Source organism: Canis lupus, chromosome 7 (genome assembly GCF_003254725.2).
Source record: "Canis lupus dingo isolate Sandy chromosome 7, ASM325472v2, whole genome shotgun sequence".
Classification (NCBI taxonomy): Eukaryota; Metazoa; Chordata; class Mammalia; order Carnivora; family Canidae; genus Canis; species Canis lupus.
The window spans coordinates 63387335-63415233 of NC_064249.1; the positions used below are offsets into that span (position 1 = coordinate 63387335).

At 40.2% G+C, this 27899-nt stretch overlaps 1 long non-coding RNA gene across 1 annotated transcript; it reads right to left on the reverse strand.

Moving 5' to 3' along the window:
* Positions 1–235: 235 nt before the first annotated feature.
* On the reverse strand, positions 236–27899 carry LOC118355204 (uncharacterized). The gene is made up of 2 exons (XR_004817214.2): positions 27778–27899; positions 236–2370 (listed from the first exon to the last, which is right to left on the reverse strand). It is a non-coding gene; the product is annotated as an uncharacterized LOC118355204 (long non-coding RNA).

The window sequence follows — 27899 nt, forward strand, 5'->3', positions numbered from 1 at the left end:
TTTTGTGTTTTTTTATCGAAGAGTTTACTAAAGCATTGTCTCTTCTAAGTTGTTTCTTCCTTTACGTACCTTTTACTTATCCCAGATCTTAAGTCACTAGAATAAACATGCGTTTCCATACGCAACATACCTACACAGACCTAGGTAATAGAGCTTTCCTAAAGTACAAATTTAATATTTTTTTTACCAGTTCCAAACTTTCAATTCACTATTTAGAAGCCTACAAGAAACAAAATTCAGCACGTGATTATTTTTTATTCAATTGCAAGATTGCAAGAATAGACTGTTTCCTTACAAAATATACTCATCATTCACAGATGTAGATGTGAACTTGTTATGCCAAGATGAGACAGATGTGGTTCTATCCACTTGGGGACAGGTGCTTCATTTATTCCTTCTCTGACGTTCTTCTTTTCTTTATATAGATTTCTGTTTCTGACCTATATCACTTTCCTTCCACTGAGGAACTTCTTTTTAACATTTCTTGTAGGACAGACCTACCGGTGATAAATTCCTTTGGTTTTTGTTTGTCAGAGAACATCTTTATTTCTCCTTCAGTTTGAAGGACAACTTTGTGGGATGCAGAGTTCTAGGCCGGTAGTCTGTTCATTTTAACATCTTAAATATTTTATTCCACTGTCTTCTTGAAGGCATGCATGGTTTCTGATGAGAAGTCCACTGTATTTATTATCCTTCTTCCTCTATATGTACAATGCTTTTTCCCCCCTCTCACTTCTTTCAAGATTTTTCTGCCTTTGATTTTTGGAAATCTGAATGATATGCCTAGGTGTAGATTTTTTGGAAAATACTGATTCTTGCTCTCTGAACTGCCTGGATCTATGGTTTGGTGTCTATCATTAATTTTGGAAAGTTCTCATTATCACTGCATATTCTTTTCTATTCTATTCCCTCATGCTTCTCCTTGATATTTTATACCCTTGAAACTTATCTCACAGTTCGTGGATGGTCCATTTGGGTCCCCTCCCCCCATTCCCTTTTCCATTTGCATTTCTTTATCCCCCTGCTCACTGATTCTTGCCTAGGTTGTGTTGAGTCTCCTGATGAACGCTTTGAAGGCATTCTTTATTTCTTTTATAGTATTTCTGATTTCTAACATTTCTTTTTTATTCTATCTTAGCAATTCCATCTCTTTGCTTACATTACCCATCCTTTCTTGTATGTTGCTTACTTTTTTTCCACTAGTGCCCTTAACATATTAATCACAGCTATTTAAATTCCCTGTCTGATAATTTCAACATCTGTGTCATATCTAAATCCAGTTCTGAGGACTGCTCTGTCTCTTCAGGCTATGTTTCCACTTGCTTTTTGGCATGCCTTGTAATTTTCTGTTGAAAGCAGAAAATGTGGTATTAGGTAATAAGAACTGAGGTTGATAAGCCTTCAGTGTGAGGGTCTATTTTAATCAGGCTGGGAGTTAGACTGTTTAGTGCCATAAATGTCAGAAATTCAGATTTCTCTAGTGTCCTTGTTTTGGTCTTTCTTCCAGACTTTGGGCTTCCCTATGTACTCCTTCTCAGAGAGTCTGTATCTTACAGCTTTCTCAACTGCAGGCCACTGTTATTATATTGGAGTCTGTTGGTATGGTGGCAAGGAGTGGAAAGGGGAAACATTCTATAATCTTACAACCAAATCTAAGTGCTTGTGTTTGTGTCTTGGGGCTATGACCTTCACTAGTGACTTTCCAGTGGTGTAACTTCTTTCCACCTGATCTTTTCTCCCTCTCCTGGATGTGCCATCCTCAATCTACCTCCTTGAAACTCTGACATCTGTTGACTCTATTCCTCACTCCCACTCCCTTCGGTAAAACAGGAAGTCTACAGGATGCTGGAATGGGAGGAATGCCCTTTCCTTGACTGGGATAAAATGTTGCTAAAGTCCTTCCCTCTGAAGTATAGGCCTTTATCATGGAGAAATCTCTTGGTGTATGTCTCAATGATTATTTTTCCTCTCCCCATGCCAAAGCCATGAGGGGATCTTTCTCAGATCTTCACCATGGAAATCTGGTGAGGTCCTTAGAGGTGACATTCACAAAAGTGTGGAGTCCCTTAAGACTGAGTCCTCAGGAATTTGTCACTCTCAGGCTAATCTACACTCAGCCTCCTGCAATTCATCAAAATTACTATTTCAGTGTTCTTGACAGTTCATGGTTCCAGCAACTTTGGGAACAAGTCAACAGATCTCAGCTGTATCTCCCTGGAGCTGTGCGTCTTTCCAGGTTTCAGAATGGAGATTTTCTTGCAACCTCATCTTTCTGTTGAGCACAAGAGATGTCATTGCTTTGCAGTGTGGTCCAGCTTTTTTCTTGGTGTCAGGATGGGATTGGCAAATTCCAGGCTCTTCATGTCGCATCTTAAACCAGAAATAACAAAATGTTTTCATGAATAGATGTATGAGCAAATAAATAAAAGTAAAAACCCCATCTTCAAATCAGTCTCAAGGTTTGACTTTTCTATGACAACTACAGACCAGGACTGAAGTACCAGTGCCAACAAATTGCAGGAAATTGTCTAAGAAGCAAGCAACTATAGTCTCAAAATGGCGTAGAGAAATAACAAACTTTTTATACATTTCTTATACTCATCTTTACATATAAGAGGATTCAGTGGGATGATTGCATTGATGTGTGACTTCAACTCCTACATCTACTTAGTTATAATTTTTCTATACTCAGAAAGTACATCATCCTCATCACCAAGCAATTATGAAGAACCTATGATGTTCTAGAGTTATTGGATATTCACAAAAGATGTGATCAGTGAGTCAGGGACTAGAATGTCAGCTAGAGATGAAGAAGGTATGAATAAAGAGATTAAGTAACAGAAATTTGTATAAAAATAATGGATTTTCATGTATTGCTGGAGGATGCACATTGATTCCATGGCATGTGCAATATTTTAAATACTTATATAGTTAATTTATTGAAGTACGACTTTATAATTAAATATTAATTAAAAATAAATAACTCAAGGCACTATGTGTTAAGTACCAAATGAGTGGTAGAGGAAATTGCAGCACAAGATCGAAGGAGCTGTATATATGCAGTAGGTAGCTGGGTACGAGTCATCATCCCCCGTTTGCAGGACCCAAACATAATTTTGTTACATTAACTGGCACTACTTAATCTCAGTTTCAGCTGAGCTCCTCCCCACCAAATATATGTCATATTATAAAGTGAGGTTTGAGACCATCCAAGCAAGACTTTATGTGATCCTTTGCTGATTGCTACTTACAGTTAAGAAAAGAAATTAAAGAGGCCAAGAAAAAATGTGATTAAAAGAACCCCAAACATCCTTATCTTTCCACCAAGAGGAAGGTATAGAAGGTTATCTGGCTTTTACCTGAATAGGTGTTATAATAGGATCTCCAGCAGCTTAATATGTCCATGCAAAGAGTTCAAGGACCTATTGGGATAATGTCTAATTAATGCCTGGAAAATCTAAAGTCTGAAGACTCACAGTTTAGTGTTCTACCAATATGAGATCGTCATATTTTGCAGATTGCCTGCAAAGTTGTAGTGACATCAAGCAGGGGTTAACATGGGATTCCTAGGGCTTAAGGAAAGAACCATAAGCAACTTAGAAAATATGTGTTCCCTACATGAGAGAAACGGAGATAATTCTTAAGAACACCCTATGAATGTGTTCTGATACAAAGGGCCAACTTGAAACATTACCAATTCCAGGGATTGCCTCTGCCACCTCATAACAAGTACATAACTTTGCACTTATTCCTTCCACCTGGGATGCCTCTCCACCAGGTGTCTATTAGCTAACATCCTCATCCTTTTTGGGTCTTTAATCAAAAGACATCCTATCAGTGAGGACTTATAAGGCGACATTGCCTAAAGGTGCTGATACTTTATGTTCCTTTTCCCTACTAGATTTTTCCTGTTAGCCCTTACTAAATGTTGCACTTAGACATTTGTTTTATTGCTTTTCTTGTCCACTAGATTGTAAGCTCTACAAGTGCAAGAATTTTTGTCTATGTTGTTTACTACTATATCTTCAGGACCTAGAATATCACCTAACACACAGTAAGCATTCAATAAATATTTACTGACTGACTGACTGAATGAATGAATGAATGGAGAAGTAAACAAATTGACAAGGTCTATGAGAGACAAAAGTAAATGACTTTCTGAATATTCTCCATGAGTATTCTTTATTTAATATGCTTGATTATGCTAGCTTCTGATAACCTTGTGGTGCTTAGAATGGTATATTCACATAGATCAAAAAGTGTAGGTAACTGGAAATGTCAGGAACACTTCTTGTGGGAGCTGGAATTCAAACTAGGTCTTAATTGATAGGAACTGAGAGACACAAAAAAAGGTCTTTGAACAAGAGTAAAGAATCAAGAATGTCTATGAACTATGAATAGATTCATTTGTCTAAACAGAGGATTGTGTAGAGGAAATAAGCCTTTGGAAGGATACAGAGGGTATGCAGCCACAGATGACAGAAGGCCCTAATGCTATCCTAAACCTATGTGTGGAGCTAGCCTTTGCACGTAGGTATGAACTGGCTTCAAGTTAACAGAACATGTCAGAGATAAATGAGTCGAGGCTGAGGATCAGACTATGGACCAGAGACATTGAGACCTCTTGTAGGATCCTAGCCAATGTGGGGTTGTCTGGTGACCAATGAAGGCATCTGTGAGGTCCATCATGAGATTGGGTAAGGAATTGGAATAAACACACTATATGGTCCTTGCCTCTCCAATATTTTATGACTGTGGTTTTGCTTTCAAGCAGAATCTTTCAGGGCTTGGAGAAAGGTGTTGTCCTGGGAACCCTGCTGCATTCTAACAGCCTTTGAGACTCCCAGCCTTTGACTGGCCAAGGCCAGGGAAGCCAGTCATTGCATTGTTCATAGGAAGAAGAAGGTAAAAGACCTTACCTTCTTTCTGCTTTGGGCCGGCTTACCACTGTGTCTATTTGCATTTGCTTCTGTGACTTTTGCTTAGATGTCAGCTTTACTGTTGACCAATAAGTTCTTTTACACCCTGACTCAAGACAGTTTTCTCAGTTCCAAAGTTTTCTGTAGTCTTTGACCAAGATCATCATTACATTCTGCTCATGTTAGGGTAGGACCACTTAGCTTGACCTTGCATTTTCTTCTCAATCCTTCCTTGACTCATGCATAAATGGACTTTTTGTCCTCATCTTTAATTGACTGCTGCTTATAGTCAAGCTTACCATCATTTTTTTTTAAGATTTTATTTATTTATTTGAGTGAGAGAGCATGCAAGCACAAGCAGGAGGAGAGGCAGAGGGAGAGAGAAAGAGAGAAACAGACTCTCCACTGATCAGGGAGCCCAATGTGGGGTTGGATTCCAGGCCCTTGGGATTATGACCTGAGCCAAAGGCAGATGCTTAACTGACTAAGCCACCCAGGTGCCCTTACCATCATTTCTGATGAGTCTAGGCCTGTCTGAGAATTTTCACTTGTTAAGTGAGACTCATTGTTTTGTTTTCTAAATCTTTTGGCCAAAATCTACATTGACCAGACCCCGTTTATTCTCTTTTCAACAATTATCCTTTATAGGCCTTGTCACAATTATAGATGTTTGTTATAATACAAATATATTTATCTGTATGTGTATTTAATAGCTATGTGTTCCCTAGTCTATAAGTAACATGAGGTCAGAAGAATGGCTCTTTCGTTTACCACTATGTGCTGAGCACCTAGAACAGTGTCTAGACCCTCAAATATTCAATAAAAAAATGTGTTATTGAATATATTCCCTAAAGGATAAATATCCCTTTTACCTCCTTTACCTAAACAGGTTGTTTATTTTATGGCCCTCTTCCTACCTCTGCCAGCCTATTCCTTGCTTATGTACACTCCCACTTCTTAAAATTTGACTACAACACAAAAGGTAAATAATTATAGCATAAATCATAAATAAATGTTTTTTTTAACAGAAAAGGGAAAAATGTAAAAAGTATCATTTTTAACCACCACAGATCCTTCACCACTTTCCAAATATAGTCCATCAAGAGAAGGACCCAGAACATTCCTTGAATAGTGTTCTGAAGCTCACTGAGCGTGGACTGGGATAGCTGGAAAGAAGAGGGGAGGCTCCTAAATCCAGATCCTCTCAGAAAAAAGGCACTGGGGCATCTGGGCGGCTCAGTGGTTGTGTCTGCCTTTGGCTCAGGTCATGATCCTGGATTCCTGGGATCGAGCCCCACATCGCTTCCCCTTAGGGAGCCTGCTTCTCCCCTGCCTATGTCTCTGCCTCTCTCTGTCTCTCATGAATAAATAAATAAAATCTTTTTAAAAAGGAAAAGAAAAGAAAAAGGCACAGCCCTTGATGGTCTTTCCCTCTGGGATCTTCAGACCACCAAAAAAGAGGGCTCTTCTTTCTGCCTGGAGTTGTTATATATTTAATAATTGTCTTAGGGGTCTGAGGAATTCATAACTCATCTTGAATCTCATGTCCTAGCACATGGTTGGTGTGGAAATTCATTTCTCCTGTGGACACATGAATTACTTCAAGGCCCCTGAAGTTGGCAATCTGTCTATAATCTCTTTAAATCCCTTTCCTGCTTTATCAGAAATGGGTAAGAACTGTATGTGTGTCACCTTCTTTCTGACTGAATAGTTCTTAGTTCCCGCAACTAGCAGTATTTCTCAGCTGCCTGGGCACTAACAGCACATAAACTTGGGCCGAACTAAGACCAGGTCTCCCAGGTTAAGAGATAAACTTCTCACACCTTCGGAATGTCTGATTCTGACTCATGTAGGGGCTCTGTTCATTCTTCTCAGTTTGAGAGCAACATACCTACAGCTCTTTCATGTAACGTTCTGTATTTTTTTTAAAAGATTTTATTTATTCATGAGAGACACAGGCAGAGGCACAGGCAGAGGGAGAAGCAGGCTCACCACGGGGAGCCCAATATGGGACTTGATCCCAGGACCCTGGGATCACAGCCTGAGCCAAAAGCAGGTGCTCAACCACTGAACCAGGCAGGCATCCCTAAAGTTCTGTATTTTTAAGTGCTATTGGATTCCTTCTCATTTCTATGTTGCATGTTTACTGAAAACTTAATAAATTACTGACACAAATTCTAGGGAGGATTTCTTCCTCAGACTGGTGTATGGCAATGACGATTCTGATACCTGTGCCTCTCCACCAGAGTTTCTGATGTAACTGGTGCATAGTCAAGTCCAGGCATCAGAACAGCTTAGAAAGTATCCAGGTGATTCTAACAGAGGAGAGAACTGTTGATCTAGAGAGGGACATCTCAAAATTTAACATATATGAGATTCACCTGGAAATCTTTTGAAACTGCAGCCCCAGTAGGGGTCTTGGGTAGAGCCTGAGGCTCTACATTTCTAACAAGCTTCCAAGTGATGCCAGTATTTCTAATCCACAGACCACATTCAAGTAACATGGTTCATTGAATAAGATATAACTATTTAAATTTAAATATGAAGTTTTATTACTCTATGAAGTAAAATTAAATGAAAGTAAAATTGCAGATCCTCAGTCATATTAGCCACATTTCAAGTGCTCAGCAGCCACATGTAGCTAATGGCTCTTGTCCTGAACAGGGCTGAGTAAAAAAAAAAAAATTCTGTCATAGAAGGGTCTATTGGACAGTGCCACTCTAGCCTCTTCATTTTCTTGTACTTCAGTTTGCAAGAGATTACATTGGCCAAGCCTATGGCTCCTGTGTTTCTGTAGCACCTGAGAGCTTTAGTAGCACATGTATTTTGTATGCATTTTTGCTTTGGACTTTTAAAGGCAAACTTCTTCCCTAAGAGAGTGGGAGGCCCTAGAAAGCTTTGATTTCAAGACCAGCTTTGGGCCTCAGTAGTTGATTTGTAATATGACTGTTTTTGTTGCTGCTGCTGTTTTAGTTAAGGCAAACTTTATTAAAGATTCGAGTGAGTTAATTTACCCTCTCTGGTTATTTTTAAACTCTTTTTAAGGAAGCCTTAAAAAAAGTTTTTTTTTTTTTGACAATTTCTTTTACCAACCTCTTTTACTGACATTGCCTGAAAGCCAACTTTGTCATGGTATCTGTTTATTGTCTGTGCGCTCAGGTATAGCCACCTGCCCACCCTTCCTTTAATCCATTCAACTCTAGCAGGACAGAAGACCTGCAGCCCTGCGCTGCTCAGATGCTTGGGGAGTTACAGAAGAAACAGCCATGGCACTTCCCCCTCACCGAGTTCATAATTGAATAGAGGACCTATGATGAGACAAGTAAAACTCAAAATCTCATTAAGTTGCTAGCAGTGGCTAGCGAGTGGTAACACATTAAAACATTAAACCAGATTAGTTTCTCATATTAGCCACCTATCACTGAGCAAAGGGCAGCGGCCAATAAAATGGTACACGGGAGAGGTAGAATTAATGGAGGGAGAGGAGGCCACAGTAAGGTCAGGGGCAGGCTGAGACAGGAAAGGGCGGCACACCGACTAGGGTGCGGCCCTTCTGGGGAAACAACTTGGGGAAGGCAGGGGGCCTCAGGGGGGGACAGGACACGGTGGGGGGTGGGGGCATGAAAGAAGCAATGAGGCAAAATGGGAAGCCAATGGAAGCGATTGACAGACTTCAGTTGTTTCAGAATTTTTTTTAAGATTTTATTTATTTATTTTAAAGAGAGAGAGACAGCACGTGGGTTGAGGCAGAGGGAGAGAATCTCAAGCAGACTCCACCCTGAGCACGGAGCCGATCTCACCCCTGAGATCATGACCCTGAACCCAAAGCAGTGGCTGGACGCTTAACCACCGGAGCCACCCCAGTGCCCTAACTGGTTCACAATTCTATAGAAAGCCATAGCCCTATGTTTACTGTACCCTCATCAGGGCAATCATACCCTAGGATGGAGAGGATGTGAGTGTGAGGAAGGAGCCAAGGATGCAGATGGGTCTGAAAGAGTGGTCTTTGTCCTGCTGCCTCCTGAGCCCACTCTGAAAGAAGGATCGGCCTGAACAAGGAAAGTAGTAAGAGAGACTTTAAGTCTCTACAGTGCAGGGCCGACAGGACTGGACTGGAAGGACTGGAGAGTCCATTCTATTTCCAGCGTGACCCGGCGGTCTTGCGGTGTTCGTGGTGCCTGGGCACCACCCCTGTGCCTGCTTCCTACAGAGTGGCTCCATTTCTGTCTGTTTACCTATCAGCTTCCAGATACCACTGATCAACACACTGTATTTGTTAGAATCCTCCCAGCCATTGCCTCAGAGCCTCTCCTAACCCTTAAACCCTTACATTCATCTTAGAAATTAAAAAGTGTGAGAGAGGAGGAGGTGGAGGGAGGGAGGTATGCGGGTGGAGAGAGAGAGCACACACACTATGGCCCACCTGGGGCAGAAGAGGAAGAGACTGGACGTCTCCACTACACCAAGCCACAGAGAGCCCTTTCCCAGAACTCATACTTGTTAATGAGACGGGGTCATGAAGATCACCCACCCAGCTTTGCACAGGAAGCTTATAAAGAAAGTTGATGGATCAAAACTTGTACATCCACATTAGCTATCATTCTGGAAAATGGCCCACATACTTGAATGACATTGACTTTGTTCAGCCACTTTGGTTCCTTAAAATTAGTGCCCCATTAGGTTCCAAGCATAGTTGTCCTGAACCTCCATGAAACTTTGGTTTCCTGAGCAATTGGTGCTCTGCGGCACACACCTCTGGAGTTAATGCCCTGCTGTGGGAAAAAGGTGAGGCATGTTGATTTGAAAGGCAGGTGGGAGCCAATTCATAAGGCTTCAGCTTATGTACCCAGGGTCATCACCTCTGGGAAGGACTAGCCCTCCTGACATATGCCCTTGGCCAGAAGGTCAACACAGAAAACTCTTCACTCTGAAAACAGAGCCCTCCGGCTGAGAGAAATAACCCAACCATGATTTAGAGAGAAGCGTATTTCTCTTTTCAAATTTTCCAACTTGACATGTTGCTGTAGTGCACTTCACATCTGATTACATTAGTCACATCACATTATACCGTATCAGATGTGACATGATGCAAAGGGACTGTGAACTGTGTATAAAGATGTACCAGCAGCCAATAACTTCAACCCATTCCTGATGTGGGAGCTGAGCCGCCTACCTTGCCTCTGTTAATTCAGATAAAGCATCTGATTCTTTTGTCAAAGGGCGGGGGCCATAATCCTCACCTGCGTTATCCGTTAGAATAGAAATGCTTCTACATCTCTTGCTTAAATCAGGGCTGTTTTTCCCATCCTAGGACCAAATCTAGAATTTCATCTCTTCTAAAGTTCCCAAAATGATCTCCTATGCATCTCACACATTCCAATTTGCAAGAGACTTTCAAAATCACCATCATCTCACTGATATTCCATATTCTTAGAAGCCAAAATTTAGTAGACTTTTCCACAGTTGGCTAGGTGATTTAGAGTATTCTGACCAGAATCGCAAGGGTGGAGGATGGGGCAAGATATAGCCCACTATCTGAGACTCCCTCTTTCTGGCACAGAAAAACCAGCTGGCTTTTGCCCCATATGGCCTGTGTTGTCATGACAGGCTGCATTTGGTGCTTGCATTTGGTGTTTAAATTCATTTAGTTTTATTTTAATCTAAATATTTATTTAAAGGAAACTACTGGAGACATATTACAACCCTGGTAAACCAACTTCAAGATGAAAATTAAAATATTACCCTGGTTTCCCCAGAAGGAAGAGCAAAGAAAATGACACATAAGTCTGACCAGCCACAGTATGGTGAGAACTAACGTAATCCAAGAGTTGAACTTGACTCTTAGCACAGGTTGTCTTTCTTTCCTCATTCTCAAAGAGGCAAAAGAGAACTCTCTGTTTCAGAAAGGGTGGTTTGGGCTACAAGCATCAGAATCTGTAATAGATAGCCTTAAAAAAAAAAAATAAGGAAATGTAACAAAAGAAGAAGTCCCAGAAGTGGAACAGCTCCAGAATCAATTTCTTCTGTTGGTGAATCTTGTCATAAAGAACCCAATAGTGTGGCTCTAACTTCAGCCTCAGGCCATGGAAACACTGTTACTAGAGCTCCAGACTTGATATCCCGATACAATGACTTCAGAGGAACAATATAGGCTCTGTCTTCCTTTCTTAGAAGGGGGGAAACTTTTCCAAGAACCACTTTACCCTTACCCTAAAAGACAACCCCTCGAACGCATCGGCCAGGATCATGCCACATATACTTGTTTTTAAATCAACTTTTGGCAAGAGGAACAGGATCACTATAACCAGACAAGGGAAGCAACCACAACTGTCACGATGTTGCAGCTGCTGCCTCAGAAGCAAACACTGAGAAACACCACTTAGACATCAGAAGTGGGAAATAGCAGTGGGATGCGGCCAGCTGGGGAAATGCTCTGGGTGAAATTCAGCCTGGATTTATACTCCGACTCATGGTGGGAGAGTCCAGAACCAGGGGTCCACCATGTAATTACCACATGCCACCAACTACGATGGCCTCTCCCTACCACCCTGCTCTGGCCTGCCTCTATGTCTGGGAGACAGTGAGTGTTCAACTTCCAAGAACAGCATACTCTCTCCCCCACAGGGCAGGTCATCACCAATTCTTATTTGTACGATATAGATGTATTCTGACTTTTACACATCAGATACGTATGTATGTTTGAAAACAGCTGCTGTGACTCTCCTAGGATGATTCTTGTCCAAGCAAAATATCTCCGGTTTCTAAAAACATCCCTGCTATGCATAAGGTAGAACTTCCTCTTGGCTCCACTCACTACAACTCAGGCCTAGGCTGGCTAGCTGCCCTGAGTTGCTAGTCATTGGCACTTTGGGGTGCATTAATTTCATCATATTAAATTTTTCCTGAAGTTTCTGAGAGAGAACCAGGAGACAACGAGGAAAGAAAGCACGACTAGAGTAGGCTGACATTTTTAAGAGACTTCAGAGAAGAATGAAGCATTGAAGGCACACCTTGTGATGACACCAACCTCCCTAAGATGCATGATATTTTTGTGGTGTGTGCCAGCGCAAGAGCAGGCCAGGCAGCCTAGGCAAGCTGGGGTGAGCTGAGATAGGTCCATTTCTCAGAAAATGGGGCTTGCCAGAAAACACTGGAAAGAAGTCCTGAGTAGCAGATAAAATGAATTCATTCATTCACCAAAAGTCTGTTGAATGCCTACGATGGTCCAGGCACTCCACTAAATGTTGGATATGTAGTTTGGAAAGTGCCCAACAATAAACATTTGTTTGTCTAAGGGTATTAATGAGAGGAAGTGGGGGCAGGGGCGGAGGAGGGAAAGGTGCACAACTCAAAGGAATGAGGGTATCTCAATATCCATTTGAAGGGTGGCATGAGGAATAGAAACAGGCACTTATCCAGTCCTACAGGATGTAAGTTATAACGAAGGCTATATGCCTCTTGACTTTGGGTAGAGGATGACAACGGAAGACTTCAGTTCTAAAAGAACAAAGTAGTTCGAGAACCACAAGCAGCAAGACAGGGACCCAGCTACCATGATTAGGACACAAAGAGGAGACTGGATCTTCTGCCCTTGAGAGAAGTACCTTTATGTAAACTGGAGTTCAAGGTCACAGCCAAGTGGGTAGCACGATTGACATAGTGCTGATCCTCAGAGTCAGACCATAAAATCCTCCCAGGCTGAGATCAAGATTGGTCCTGGAGCCTAAGGCCTGGAGCAGAAGTGAACCTATATATAAGGGTCACATAAGGGGATCCCTGGGTGGCGCAGCGGTTTAGCGCGGCCTTCAGCCCAAGGCGTGATCCTGGAGACTCAGGATCGAGTCCCACGTCGGGCTCCCTGCATGGAGCCTGCTTCTCCCTCTGCCTATGTCTCTGCCTCTCTCTCTCTCTCTCTCTCTCTCTCTCTGTGACTATCATAAATAAATAAATAAATAAAAATTAAAAAAAAAAATAAGGGTCACATAATTCCAGAGGTCAACATATCCTCATCATAGGCCACCACTTCCCCTCTCAACTACTCCTCTTCCTTGATATGCCAATCTTCGTTTCTTCAATTTGGGAGCTGTTGTGGCCCATTAGATCAAGCAGAATGGAACAATCTGCTTCCTCGGGGCTCCTTCTCAGTAATACTAAGTTACACTTGAATAAAACATTTTGTTTCTCAGCATTATGGGAACTACTAACCAAGGAGAGGTACAATTACTGTAATCCAAAATTTAAGATGCACACACAATGCCTAAATGGACAGCAGATCACTCAAATCTAAGCAGAACTAAGATAGTCATATAATTTAGTTGGACTTACCTCTGAAAGGTGGAAGGCAATATTCACCCCAAGTATAAGATGTTTGATAACAAAATTCTTTCCTCTTTGATCACCATATTTTTCCTCCCTTGTAAGCATGTCAATAGTTGCAAACTTCAGGCAACTGGAAATTTTCTAGCCACACGACATTCTAGAGTGTTGCATAAAATGCTTAATACTAATCAATTTTAATTAACAGCTTTGGCTCATTTGATTATTAGATTCTTGGAATTTCTCATTTAAATACCAGCCCTTCATTTTTAAGATAGAAGGATATGGTTTCTCTTCTAACCAGAGCAAATTGCTCCATGGTATACAAATAAATTCTCTGCTTCCCAGAACCGATGGCAAATTCACAAAGCTCCATAAAACTCATGCATGACTTGCTGCTGCAGCTGCATAATTAAAAGAAAACTAATATATTGACTAGTTCTCCTCAGAATAGCATTCATAAGTCACTGCTGCTTGAGAAAAGCTTGTCGCTAAAAGGATTATGGCCAATATCAGTTTTATGATTAAAGAGAAAGCATGACTGTGGTCTGTCTTGTCCAATCTTCTCCCAGATATCCAAAATGCTCCACTGGCTGATTTTTTATGTAAGTCTTGAACCATCATGACAACCATAAGGAAATAGTTATCCAATGTACAGATTTACCACCAGAGTTATTGCCTTATCCTCGTTACACAGGCCCTCTGCCTCCCAAATCCAATCCATAGAAGGCATATTTTTAGCAGTGACTAAAGGACTCCATGCTCTAATTTATGCACACATATAAAATCAATAATTACTTAGTCGACCTTTTCATTCTTCTAAATTTGGCCTGGCATAATGGAAGCTGCCCACACAGTTCCCATTGAGAATGATAAATAGGAGATAGTGGTGCATCTCTATCTTCTCTCTAAGGGTCAGATGAAATCAGAGGCAGCTCAAACCTCAGGCAGTCCTTGAACGGAGCCACACAAACTTCTGTTTGAAGTAGATTTCATTCTGTTGAGTGTCATGCTACTTTTTGAAGAGGAACTTCCACTACAATCCACTCTGGCTAGATGCAAGACTCATGCCTTAAGTGTGTTGGCCTGATTAATTAATGAGAGCAGCTCTTGCAATGAGTGCCAGTGGATAAGGAGTACAGTGCCCAGAATGGACACAAGGCAAGAGGATGCTCCCACGAAAAGTTAGCTACAGACCCTCTTGTGCAAGATGTGGAATAAAACATCTGTAAGTCCAGATAGACTTCTAGAAACATTTCTCCATACCCAATTCCTTCCAATTCCCCCCTCCCTTGCAGTTTTGGGGGTCTTTTCAATATTGTCCAACACTTCTGTAAGGCTGGCTTCCTACTAAATGAACAGTAATTATACCCTTACTTTGTTTTTAAAGACTGGATTTCTGGCTTAGAGTGTGGCTCTTTTCTTTTTCCTGAACTTGTTCAGAACAAGAAAGTAATTTTCTCATACTAGCATGATTTGGGGCAAAGATTAGGATTACACTCAGTAGCAAGCTTAGATTCTAGATTGGACTTCCCTGTTATCAGGGCAGAGTGGAGACCTCCATGCCTGTGACTGGAACTCCATGCCATTGTTCTCATTGGGTGGAGTATTTGGACATCTTTACCACACAGCTGGACCACACAAAACAAGGAGCTCTCCCTCCACCTCGCCCCCTACAAACTGGACCCCAGTAAGCCTAGAACTTACACTGGGACTTTCAGACTGTTCCCTGTATTTACCAGTTGATGACCTCGTCTAGATCCACTGAAGTAATTAAGTTATAGAGAGGCACTGGTGAATTGGTAAGGTGCCAAATAATTATGATCGTAACAATGTTGGTATTGTGACTACCCTTTAGTTTTATTTATTTATTTATTTATTGATTGATTGATTGATTTTAAGATTTTTTTAAAATTTATTTATTCATCAGAGAGAGAGGCAGAGGCACAGGCAGAGGGAGAAGCAGGCTCCATGCAGGGAGCCCATCGTGGGACTGGAACCCGGGTCTCCAGGATCAGGCCCTGGGCTGGAGGCGGCACTAAACTACTGAGCCACTCCGCAGCCTTATTTATATTTTTTTAGTGTAACTACCCTTTATTGAACATTTATTACGCACTTATCATTTGATAGGCGCTTAAAGTTCTTTATATGTATTGATTCCTTCAATGTTTATCACAACCCGAGTGCAAGAACAAGTAGTGTTTCCATTTTGTTGATGAAACTACTGAGGTACAGAGAGGACAGGTGACCTTGCCTAAAGCCACAGAGATTAGTAAGTGGTAGAACTGGGCTTTAAACCTAAGCAGTCTTATTCCAGGGTTCAAGTTCATCCATGGAGCTCTCACTCGTTTAGAATTCTGCATGAGTTACCTGACCTAAGCCTCATAAGAGACTCTGCTCTCCCATCCCTGTTTTTGAGCCGATACGCTATAGTGCCTCTTTGTATTTTCTGCCTGGTAATATGGGACTTGTTCAGAAGGTTGGAACAAAGGCTCAGCTAGGACGGCCTACTAAGTACCAGACATTCTCTGTCACCACTCCTTGTGTTTATCAACCACTTTTTAGGAAAGTTCAATATTCCTCGGCACGGATGCCTGGCATGGAAAAAGCACAGAGCGCATCCAGCAAATGCCGACACAAGGGAGTGGTGGAGAAAAGATCACACAGCCTAGAAGCCAGGAGGGGAGGGAAAAGAAGGCAGAGAAGAGGCTTTGGAACACAAAAGCCCCAGACTCTCAGGGGCTTGGTGGCCAGCTGCTCACATCTTTGCATAAAACATGGGCACAGGGCTGTCAGGGGACACAGTAAGTATGGCTCCCAGGGGCAGCCAGCAAATCAGAGAATGTGCCTTGGTGAAGAGAGGAGTTCAGGAAAAAGGGTAAAAAGAGGCTTTCCTCTTGCCTATGCCTAAGAAATGTATATTTTGCAGAGCTAAAGGGAAAATCAGAACAATTCAAGTGCTAAGGCACTGCCTATGTTGCTTTAAATTCTCCTGGCAACATCTAACATCCTCACCAACACAGAGGGGAATCTAGCCACCTGTCAACCCCAAGACGCACTACCGACTGTTCGGGGAGATATTCTAGACAGGAAGGAGCCTGCCACAATAATTACAGCACATCGCGATGGCCTCAAACAGTACCACACTCAGTGCATTATGTAAGACCCTTTGTCAGCCCCTCTGAAAGCCATCAGCTAACTGGGCATGCTTTATTGGCCAAAGAAACTGATGTTTGGCTTTGGGTGATTTGTGGAATCTGAATTCTCATTATTCTAAAAGTATTACAGTCCACAATTGAAAACCTCCAAGGAAGGCATGCCAGGTGCCAGAAATGACAGAGAAATCTAGGGACACTAAGATTGTTTAATTACACACACAGGATTTTGTTTTAATGGATTCATTCCACTCGAGGCTTGTGCAAGTATTTTAAATTTTTAAATTAAAAATAAAACCTTAAATACTTTTATTCAGTGAGAGAAGAAAGCTTAAGAACTTGACAATTATTTACAGTATAATTAAAATAGAACCAATGAGTGAAAAAGAAGTCTGCAAGTTTATGAAATGAACATTCTGGATTAGATGACTGGCTGGAAATGAGGGGACATAGGTCCTATTCTCAGGAAAACAAGGCTAGAAGAAAAATGTCCTGTTCCAGCTTTCTTCATTCTTATGCAGAGAGAAGACAAGCTATTCCAACCAGGATGACTGGGAAGTTCAAGAAGTTGACCTACGGGGGTACATTAAAATAATTAAATATATACAGCATGGTTAAGTGATGACTGGCGGGGGATATGACATGTCTGTTAAATTTTGAAGGTATGAACACTAAGAATATAAGGAATTGTTTACTCTAATTCAGGAGAACAAATTATTAGGAGTAAGGAAATCTAAAGATTGAAAACAGTCTGGAAGTGGAGTAATCCTTCATGATGGGGCCTGGCTAATTTATGATTAATCTCCCAGAGGAAAGTGGTGGAGATGTATCAGTTGAGACTCTTAAATGAGGCTTGTCAGAATGCTCTCAAGTCACATCAGTGGTCCAAACCCTGAATGCACACCAGAATAAAGATGGACGCTCTAGCATCACTTTGGAGATTCTGAATCAGTAAGTTTTGGTAGGGTGTTAGAATCTATTTAAAAAGCTCTTTAGGATTTCAACAAATCATAAGTAACAAGTATCACACTTACCTAATCATTATCATCAACTATAAAACTAGACAATTCAGACATTTTACAACATAACAGAGAATGGGAAAAGCAAAAAGGTGAGCTCCAGATTCACCTCAGGTTTCTGCCTTGGGGCACTTTTTAAATCAGCCAGGGAAAATGGATCCTAATCACAGGTCTTATTGGGATGAGTGTCATGACCATTTAAGTGAGATAATCCATGTAAAAGAGTCAGCACAGTGACTAATATATACTAAAATTTCATATTGTAGTTATTTTTAGAATTCCTCTGCAAATTAATGTTTTTCCCAAAAAGAGCATTGACATCTTGCAGACTTCAGAAAAAAAAAAAACTATTATTAAAGAGACAGAAATGATATTTGAGTTTTTATAAGTATAGAATTATAATTCATTTTGTTTTAATTGTTATATTGCCACTTATTTAGGGTATCTTTTATTTCCAAGTTCAGTTAGAGTCTGAGGTTGCAGAGACAGTTGGAATTTGTCGGGTGGAAAGCAGGAGAGGAGGTAACTGTACAGAGAAGGACCCCTTCCAAATAGAGATTCCCTCACATCTTTGATCAAACATTAATGTGCACATAATGTGCCAACAGAATTAGATTCTGTGACACCCAGGAGAGAACAGCTACTGGGGAGTTGTGGGCAGAATGGACATTTTGAAAGACTGGGAGCTGTTGAAGTTCTGACCAGTCAGAGTGGAAAGAAATCTCTAAAAACCCCAGGCATTCAATTAGGACTCCAAAAGGTGACACCTAAGTAGCAGGATTATTCTAGACATCTCTAACAGGGCCTGAAACCAAGCATCAACAGGACCATGCTGCATGGGAGAACAAAACTAAGCTTTCCTTACAGAAAGCCAAAAAGATATATTTTCAATAATATCATATTCACAATGTCTAATACAATATAAAACTATTTGATATCAATAAAGCAGGAAAATATACCCATACCCAAGAGAACAACCAATTAAAAACAGACCCAGAGATAATACAGATATTTATTGGAGCTAACAGAGGATTAACCCTTACACAACTATTATAAACATATATAATAATTTTTTAATTTTTATTTATTTATGATAGTCACAGAGAGAGAGAGAGAGAGAGAGAGAGAGGCAGAGACACAGGCAGAGGGAGAAGCAGGCTCCATGCACCAGGAGCCCGACGTGGGATTTGATTCCGGGTCTCCAGGATCACGCCCTGGGCCAAAGGCAGGTGCCAAACCACTGCGCCACCCAGGGATCCCACATATATAATAATTTAACAGAAAAAAATGGACATATGAGTAAATAGATAGGGATTCTTAGGATAGTAATGGGAACTATTTTAAAAGAACAAAGTGGAAATTCCAGAATTAGCACAGTATCTGAAATTTAAAGCATCAGTAGGTGAGCCTGAGAATGCATTAGACACTGAAGAAGAAATGCTCAGCATATTTAGGACAGGCAAATAGAACTTTACAAACCAAAATACTAGAAGAAAACGTCATGAAAAAAATAAATCTCAGTGACCTAATAGACAATGTTAAATAAGCTAACGTATGTGTAATTAGAGTGCCAGAATAAAAGGAGAGAGAGTGGGGCATATTGGGAAATACTGGGTCAGAAAAAACCATATTTCAAGAAATAATAACCAAATATATTCCAAATATGATGTCAACCCACAGATGCAGGAAGTCATAATAGACTCCAAGCAGGATAAATATAAAGAAAAACCTATGTAAGCATAGCATAGCAATGTTACTGAATACCAAATATAATGAAAAAATCTTAAAAGTAGTCCAGAGAATAAAAGACATGTTACAATGAGGGTAACAATGATAAGAATGAAAGGTGATTTCTTTTTAGAAATAATACAAGGCAGGGACTCCTGGGTGGCTCAGCGGTTGAGCATCTGCCTTTAGCTCAGGTTGCGATCCTGGGTCCTGGGATCGAGTCCCACATCAGGCTCCCTGCATGGAGCCTGCTTCTCCCTCGGCCTATGGCTTTGCTCCTCTCTCTGTGTTTCTCATGAACAAATAAATAAAATCTTAAGAAAAGAAAAGAAAAGAAAAGAAAAGAAAAGAAAAGAAAAGAAAAGAAAAGAAAAGAAACACAAGGCAGAAGTGATATCTTTAAAATGCTAAGAGGAAAAGAAATAAATAAAATAAAATAAAATAAAATAAAATAAAATAAAATAAAATAAAATGCTAAGAGGAAAATAGCTATTAACCTAGAGTTCTATATCCAGCTAAATCAGCCTTCAAAAATGAAAGAAAAAGACATTTCTCAATAAACATAGGCAGACAAAATTCATCAAGAAAAGACGTGCACCACAAAAAAACAGTAGAGAAATTCTTCAGACTGAAAGGAAATGATACCAGAGTTCAGTCTTACATGAAAAAAATGAAAAGTGCTAGCAACAATAAATATGTGGGTAAACAAAGTTTGGCTTCCTGTGATTTTCATTTCTTTAGTAGACAGTTCATTTTTTTTAAGCAAAAATATTAACAATATATTTTAGAATTCAAACACACATAAGAGAAAGTATATGCTAATAAAGGCAAAAGGAAGTATATCATTGTAAAGTTCTTATATGTGAAATGGTAAAATAAGGAATTCAAGGTAGGCTCTGATAAGTTAAGGACACATATTATAATTCAGAACAATCACAGACTTGAAGAAGGACCCAACCACATGAAAAGAGATGGATTTTTTAAATACAGAGACAAACCCTGCACCAGGCAGGGGGCAGAGCAGCTCCCCCAAGTGCTAACACCTGAGAATCAGCACAACAGGCCCCTCCCCCAGAAGACCAGCTAGAAGGACAAGTTCCAGGGGAAGTCAAGGGACTTAAAGTATACAGAATCAGAAGATACTCCCCCGTGTTTGTTTGTTTGTTTGTTTGCTTTTTGATTTCTGTTTGCTTCCCCCACCCTTTTTTCCCTTTCTTTTTCTTTCTCTTTTTCTTCTCTTTTTTCTTTTTTTCTTCCTTTTTTCTTTTTCTCTTTTCTTTCCTTCTTTCTCTCTCTTTTTCTCCTTTTCCCAATACAACTTGTTTTTGGCCATTCTGCACTGAGCAAAATGACTAGAAGGAAAATCTCACCTCAAAAGAAAGAAACAGAAACAGTCCTCTCTCCCACAGAGTTACAAAATCTGGATTACAATTCAATGTCAGAAAGCCAATTCAGAAGCACTATTATACAGCTACTAGTGGCTCTAGAAAAAAGCATAAAGGACTCAAGAGACTTCATGACTGCAGAATTTAGATCCAATCAGGCAGAAATTAAAAATCAATTGAATGAGATGCAATCCAAACTAGAAGTCCTAACGACGAGGGTTAAGAGGTGGAAGAACGAGTGAGTGACATAGAAGACAAGTTGATGGCAAAGAGGGAAACTGAGGAGAAAAGAGACAAACAATTAAAAGACCATGAGGTTAGATTAAGGGAAATAAATGACAGCCTGAGGAAGAAAAATCTACGTTTAATTGGGGTTCCCAAGGGCACCGAAAGGGACAGAGGGCCAGAATATGTATTTGAACAAATCCTAGCTGAAAACTTTCCTAATCTGGGAAGGGAAACAGGCATTCAGATCCAGGAAATAGAGAGATCCCCCCTAAAATCAATAAAAACCGTTCAACACCTCGACATCTAATAGTTAAGCTTGCAAATTCCAAAGATAAAGAGAAGATCCTTAAAGCAGCAAGAGACAAGAAATCCCTGACTTTTATGGGGAGGAGTATTAGGGTAACTGCAGACCTCTCCACAGAGACGTGGCAGGCCAGAAAGGGCTCGCAGGATATATTCAGGGTCGTAAATGAGAAGAACATGCAACCAAGAATACTTTATCCAGCAAGGCTCTCATTCAAAATGGAAGGAGAGATAAAGAGCTTTCAAGACAGGCAGGAACTGAAAGAATATGTGACCTCTAAACCAGCTCTGCAAGAAATGTTAAGGGGGACTCTTAAAATTCCCCTTTAAGAAGAAGTTCAGTGGAACAATCCACAAAAACAAGGACTGAATAGATACCATGATGACACTAAACTCATATCTTTCAATAGTAACTCTGAACGTGAACGGGCTTAATGACCCCCATCAAAAGGCGCAGGGTTTCAGACTGGATAAAAAAAGCAGGACCCATCTATTTGCTGTCTACGAGAGACTCATTTTAGACAGAAGGACACCTACAGCCTGAAAATAAAAGGTTGGAGAACCATTTACCATTCAAATGGTCCTCAAAAGAAAGCAGGGGTAGCCATCCTTATATCAGATAAACTAAAATTTACCCCGAAGACTGTAGTGGGAGATGAAGAGGGGCACTATATCATACTTAAAGGATCTATCCAACAAGAGGACTTAACAATCCTCAATATATATGCCCCGAATGTGGGAACTGCCAGATATATAAATCAATTAATAACCAAAGTGAAGAAATACTTAGATAATAATACACTTATACTTGGTGACTTCCATGTAGCTCTTTCTATACTCGATAGGTCTTCTAAGCACATCTCCAAAGAAACGAGAGCTTTAAATGATACACTGGACCAGACGGATTTCACAGATATCTACAGAACTTTACATCCAAACTCAACTGAATACACATTCTTCTCAAGTGCACATGGAACTTTCTCCAAAATAGACCACATACTGGGTCACAAATCGGGTCTGAACCGATACCAAAAGATTGGGATCGTCCCCTGAATATTCTCAGACCATAATGCCTTGAAATTAGAACTAAATCACAACAAGAAGTTTGGAAGGACTTCAAACACATGGAGGTTAAGGACCATCCTGCTAAAAGATGAAAGGGTCAACCAGGAAATTAAGGAAGAATTAAAAAGATTCATGGAAACTAATGAGAATGAAGATACAACCATTCAAAATCTTTGGGACGCAGCAAAAGCAGTCCTAAGGGGGAAGTACATCGCAATACAAGCATCCATTCAAAAACTGGAAAGAACTCAAATACGAAAGCTAACCTTACACATAAAGGAGCTAGAGAAAAAAACAGCAGACGATCCTACACCCAGCAGAAGAGACTTAATTAAGATTCGAGCAGAACTCAACGAAATCGAGACCAGAAGAACTGTGGAACAGATCAACAGAACCAGGAGTTGGTTCTTTGAAAGAATTAATAAGATAGATAAACCATTAGCCAACCTTATTAAAAAGAAGAGAGAGAAGACTCAAATTAATAAAATCATGAATGAGAAAGGAGAGATCACTACCAACACCAAGGAAATACAAACGATTTTAAAAACATATTATGAACAGCTATACGCCAATAAATTAGGCAATCTAGAAGAAATGGACGCATTCCTGGAAAGCCACAAACTACCAAAACTGAAACAGGAAGAAATAGAAAACCTGAACAGGTCAATAACCAGGGAGGAAATTGAAGCAGTCATCAAAAACCTCCCAAGACACAAGAGTCCAGGGCCAGATGGCTTCCCAGGGGAATTCTATCAAACGTTTAAAGAAGAAACCATACCTATCCAACTAAAGCTGTTTGGAAAGATAGAAAGAGATGGAGTACTTCCAAATTCGTTCTATGAGGCCAGCATCACCTTAATTCCAAAACCAGACAAAGACCCCACCAAAAAGGAGAATTACAGACCAATATCCCTGATGAACATGGATGCAAAAATTCTCAACAAGATACTAGCCAATCGGATCCAACAATACATTAAGAAAATTATTCACCATGACCAAGTAGGATTTATCCCTGGGACACAAGGCTGGTTCAACACTCGTAAAACAATCAATGTGATTCATCATTTCAGCAAGAGAAAAAACAAGAATCATATGATCCTCTCGTTAGATGCAGAGAAAGCATTTGACAAAATACAGCATCCATTCCTGATCAAAACTCTTCAGAGTGTAGGGATAGAGGGAACATTCCTCAACATCTTAAAAGCCATCTATGAAATGCCCAGAGCAAATATCATTCTCAATGGGGAAGCACTGGGAGCCTTTCCCCTAAGATCAGGAGCAAGACAGGGATGTCCACTCTCACCACTGCTATTCAACATAGTACTGGAAGTCCTAGCCTCAGCAATCAGACAACAAAAAGACATTAAAGGCATTCAAATTGGCAAAGAAGAAGTCAAACTCTCCCTCTTCGCAGATGACATGATACTCTACCTAGAAAACCCAAAAGCCTCCACCCCAAGATTGCTAGAACTCATACAGCAATTTGGCAGCGTGGCAGGATACAAAATCAATTCCTAGAAATCAGTGGCATTTCTATACAGTAACAATGAGACTGAAGAAAGAGAAATTAAGGAGTCAATCCCATTTACAATTGCACCCAAAAGCATAAGATACCTAGGAATAAACCTAACCAAAGAGGTAAAGGATCTATACCCTAAAAACTATAGAACACTTCTGAAAGAAATTGAGGAAGACACAAAGAGATGGAAAAATATTCCATGTTCATGGATTGGCAGAATTAATATTGTGAAAATGTCAATGTTACCCAGGGCAATTTACACGTTTAATGCAATCCCTATCAAAATACCATGGACTTTCTTCAGAGAGTTAGAACAAATTATTTTAAGATTTGTGTGGAATCAGAAAAGACCCCGAATAGCCAGGGGAATTTTAAAAAAGAAAACCATATCTGGGGGCATCACAATGCCAGATTTCAGGTTGTACTACAAAGCTGTGGTCATCAAGACAGTGTGGTACTGACACAAAAACAGACACATAGATCAATGGAACAGAATAGAGAACCCAGAAGTAGACCCTGAACTTTATGGTCAACTAATATTCGATAAAGGAGGAAAGACTATCCACTGGAAGAAAGACAGTCTCTTCAATAAATGGTGCTGGGAAAATTGGACATCCACATGCAGAAGAATGAAACTAGACCACTCCCTTTCACCATACACAAAGACAAACTCAAAATGGATGAAAGATCTAAATGTGAGACAAGATTCCATCAAAATTCTAGAGAACACAGGCAACACCCTTTTTGAACTCAGCCACAGTAACTTCTTTCAAGATACATCCATGAAGGCAAAAGAAACAAAAGCAAAAATGAACTATTGGGACTTCGTCAAGATAAGAAGCTTTTGCACAGCAAAGGATACAGCCAACAAAACTAAAAGACAACCTACGGAATGGGAGAAGATTTTTGCAAATGACGTATCAGATAAAGGGCTAGTTTCCAAGATCTATAAAGAACTTCTTAAACTCAACACCAAAGAAACAAACAATCCAATCATGAACTGGGCAAAAGACATGAACAGAAATCTCACAGAGGAAGACATAGACATGGCCAACATGCACATGAGAAAATACTCTGCATCACTTGCCATCAGGGAAATACAAATCAAAACCACAATGAGATACCACCTCACACCAGTCAGAATGGGGAACATTAACAAGGCAGGAAACCACAAGTATTGGAGAGGATGCGGAGAAAAGGGAACCCTCTTACACTGTTGGTGGGAATGTGAACTGGTGCAGCCACTCTGGAAAACTGTGTGGAGGTTCCTCAAAGAGTTAAAAATAGACCTGCCCTGCGACCCAGCAATTGCACTGTTGGCGATTTACCCCAAAGATTCAGATGTAATGAAACGCCGGGACACCTGCACCCCGATGTTTCTAGCAGCAATGTCCACAATAGCCAAACTGTGGAAGGAGCCTCGGTGTCCATCGAAAGATGAATGGATAAAGAGGATGTGGTTTATGTATACAGTGGAATATTACTCAGCCATTAGAAAAGACAAATACCCAGCATTTGCTTCAACGTGGATGGAACTGGAGGGTGTTATGCTGAGTGAAGTAAGTCAATCGGAGAAGGACAGACATTATATGTTCTCATTCATTTGGGGAATATAAATAATAGTGAAAGGGAATAGAAGGGAAGGGAGAAGAAGTGTGTGGGAAATATCAGAAAGGGAGACAGAACAAAGAGACTCCTAACTCTGGGAAACGAACTAGGGGTGGTGGAAGGGGAGGAGGGCGGGGGATAGGGGTGAATGGGTGACGGGCACTGAGGGGGGCACTTGAGGGGATGAGCACTGGGTGTTATTCTGTATGTTGGCAAAGTGAACACCAATAAAAAATAAATTTATTATAAAAAATAATAAAAAAATAAAAAATAAATAGAGACACATATTGATTAAAGGTTAAAAAAATAGGAAGTATATATTACGCAAACACTAGTCATAAGAAAGCTGGAATGGCCATACAGTTATCAAGGTATGCTTCAAGACAAAATAGAAATAAAGAAGAATGTTTCATAATAATAACAGGATCAATTCATCACACACACACACACAAAAAGCCTAAACGTGTATGTACCAAATCGCAGCTCCAAAATACATGATGCAAAAGTTGTCAGAAATAAGAAAGAAATAGACAAATCCACCTTTATTGCTGGAGATTTTAGCACTCAAGTCATTGATCCAACAAAGGTAGACAAGAAATCAGTAAAGATAGAGATAGGAAAAACATTATAAAACATTCCTGCGTGAATCTAAGGATGCCCATTCCTGGACTTACATTCAATAACCACTGATTTGCTCCATCTCTTTAACTTTTAGCAGAATCATAATAGCAAATTCATTCCAATCAGACAATTCACTAGTTTATTTTTTAATTAGGAGGATAAATCCAGAAACTCTTCAAAGTATTACATCTGGTATCTAACCAGGAAATTCTTTCTTTTTTATAACCTGAAGACACACGATTCTGTTTAAATCCATTCTCTTCCCTGTGGTTTTATAATAGGCTTTTTGAAATGTAGAGATTCTAAAGATCACATAACTCAAATGTTCCATTTTACAGAAAAGAAACACCACTTACTCTTTGTGGCCCAGTTTCATTGCTACATCCCCATTTAAAGATAAGAAAGCAGTGTCTCAGAAAGGATAAGTAACCGGGCCAGGATCAAGTTGCTAAGTGGTAGAGTGTAGACTCTGACCTACACAGTCTAATTCTAAAGCCCATTATCCTCATAACAGACTTGCTAAATGCTTACTGAATTAGGATAACAACTTAAGAAAATCAAGATACCATAAATTCTAATGATGTGACTGCTTCAATATAGATTACTATGGTTGGAGCCAACAGTAAAACCCACATCTTCTGAACCCTAACATCATCTACTTCCCACATTGTTTGAGAGAAGGGAAATTAAAATAAGGCAATTTGTTTTTAAATGTCGTTGATTTCAATCTAATCCCTAGTTTTTCAGCTTAATCTCTTACAACTAAAGTTGTGATTGCTTCCAATCAGATAAATTCACTCTGAAGCACAAGAAAATGTGTGGCATCCCAGTTTTCCATTTTAACCTCATTGTACCTAAAATCTAACCAATGACTTGAAATGAACAAGGGAGTACCTTGCTAAACAATAACACTACTATGGCTTTTCAATGGCAATCAAATACAATTTATGGTTGCCTAGTCTGAACTGTTTTTAAATAAAGCTGTTTTATTTGTTCTCCACCTTGTCAAATCTCCATTTCTAGTCCTCAGTATCCCAGAAAAACCCATAGCTTTCCAGGTCTTTTCAGTTATTAAATACTCATTCCATTATAATCTCTTCTCCACTTTAATATTTAACATTTCCATTTATTTAGGGGCAGCTAGTTAGGCTTAGGACCAAGAGGAGAGATACATAATCTCAATTCTCTTTTTCCCCAGTGTTAGAGTTGAAATCAGGGCAGAGTCTTCTCAGAGATAACTCAAAATCCCCTTCCTTCTGGATATCTCGCCCTTTCAGTGTGCTAAAGCAGGGAACTAGAATAGAAAAGATGTATTGTCTCATACAGTTAGCTGACTTCTGGGGTGGTCTTCCTCTGGCTTGATCTGGTTTCATCTACTGTGCAATGATCCCTGATATGTTGATGGTGTCCATGGTTTTCTTGAAACAGCCCACAATGTACTGAGGACCCCTTCAGAGAGGGAGAAGTCATTTCTTTTTGGGCCCCTGCCACTGCTTGGTGCCCCAAAATCCGTCTCTGGGCAAGCAGGAGGGGCTAAGTCTTGTTAGTTGCCTGAATATTATATGATTCATGTTTCCCTTTTGATTCTACTGGTTCTTCACTTGGGGTCTTTAGAACAAAGAGAATTTTCTATGCCCTTTAAAGTCTTCAGGAAATTTGCACTTGGAAGTCCCCCCCCCCCATTTCCTTAGTACAGTCTCTTTCTGCACTTTATTCCAGCAAGTTTCTTATTTTTGAAGATTAAAGAATTATCAAAATGGGCATTGGTCATCAGGATCATGGGTGCCTATACACTTCAGGAGAAATAGCAAACTGTCGCAAGAAGTTTCTCATCACGCTTGACTCTCCTTCACTGGGAAGCACCAGGTCAGATTCTGGTAGTATCCGGCCAGTGACAGAGATGACAGTTACCTTCTGTTACAGGCACATCAAATCCTCGCAAGTGATTCCCTTAGCACTTCCACCATGTGCATTGGAGGTAAAGAGAGTAAGCATGCCATCCTCTTCTTACTCCTGGGAAGGGAAGAGAAAAC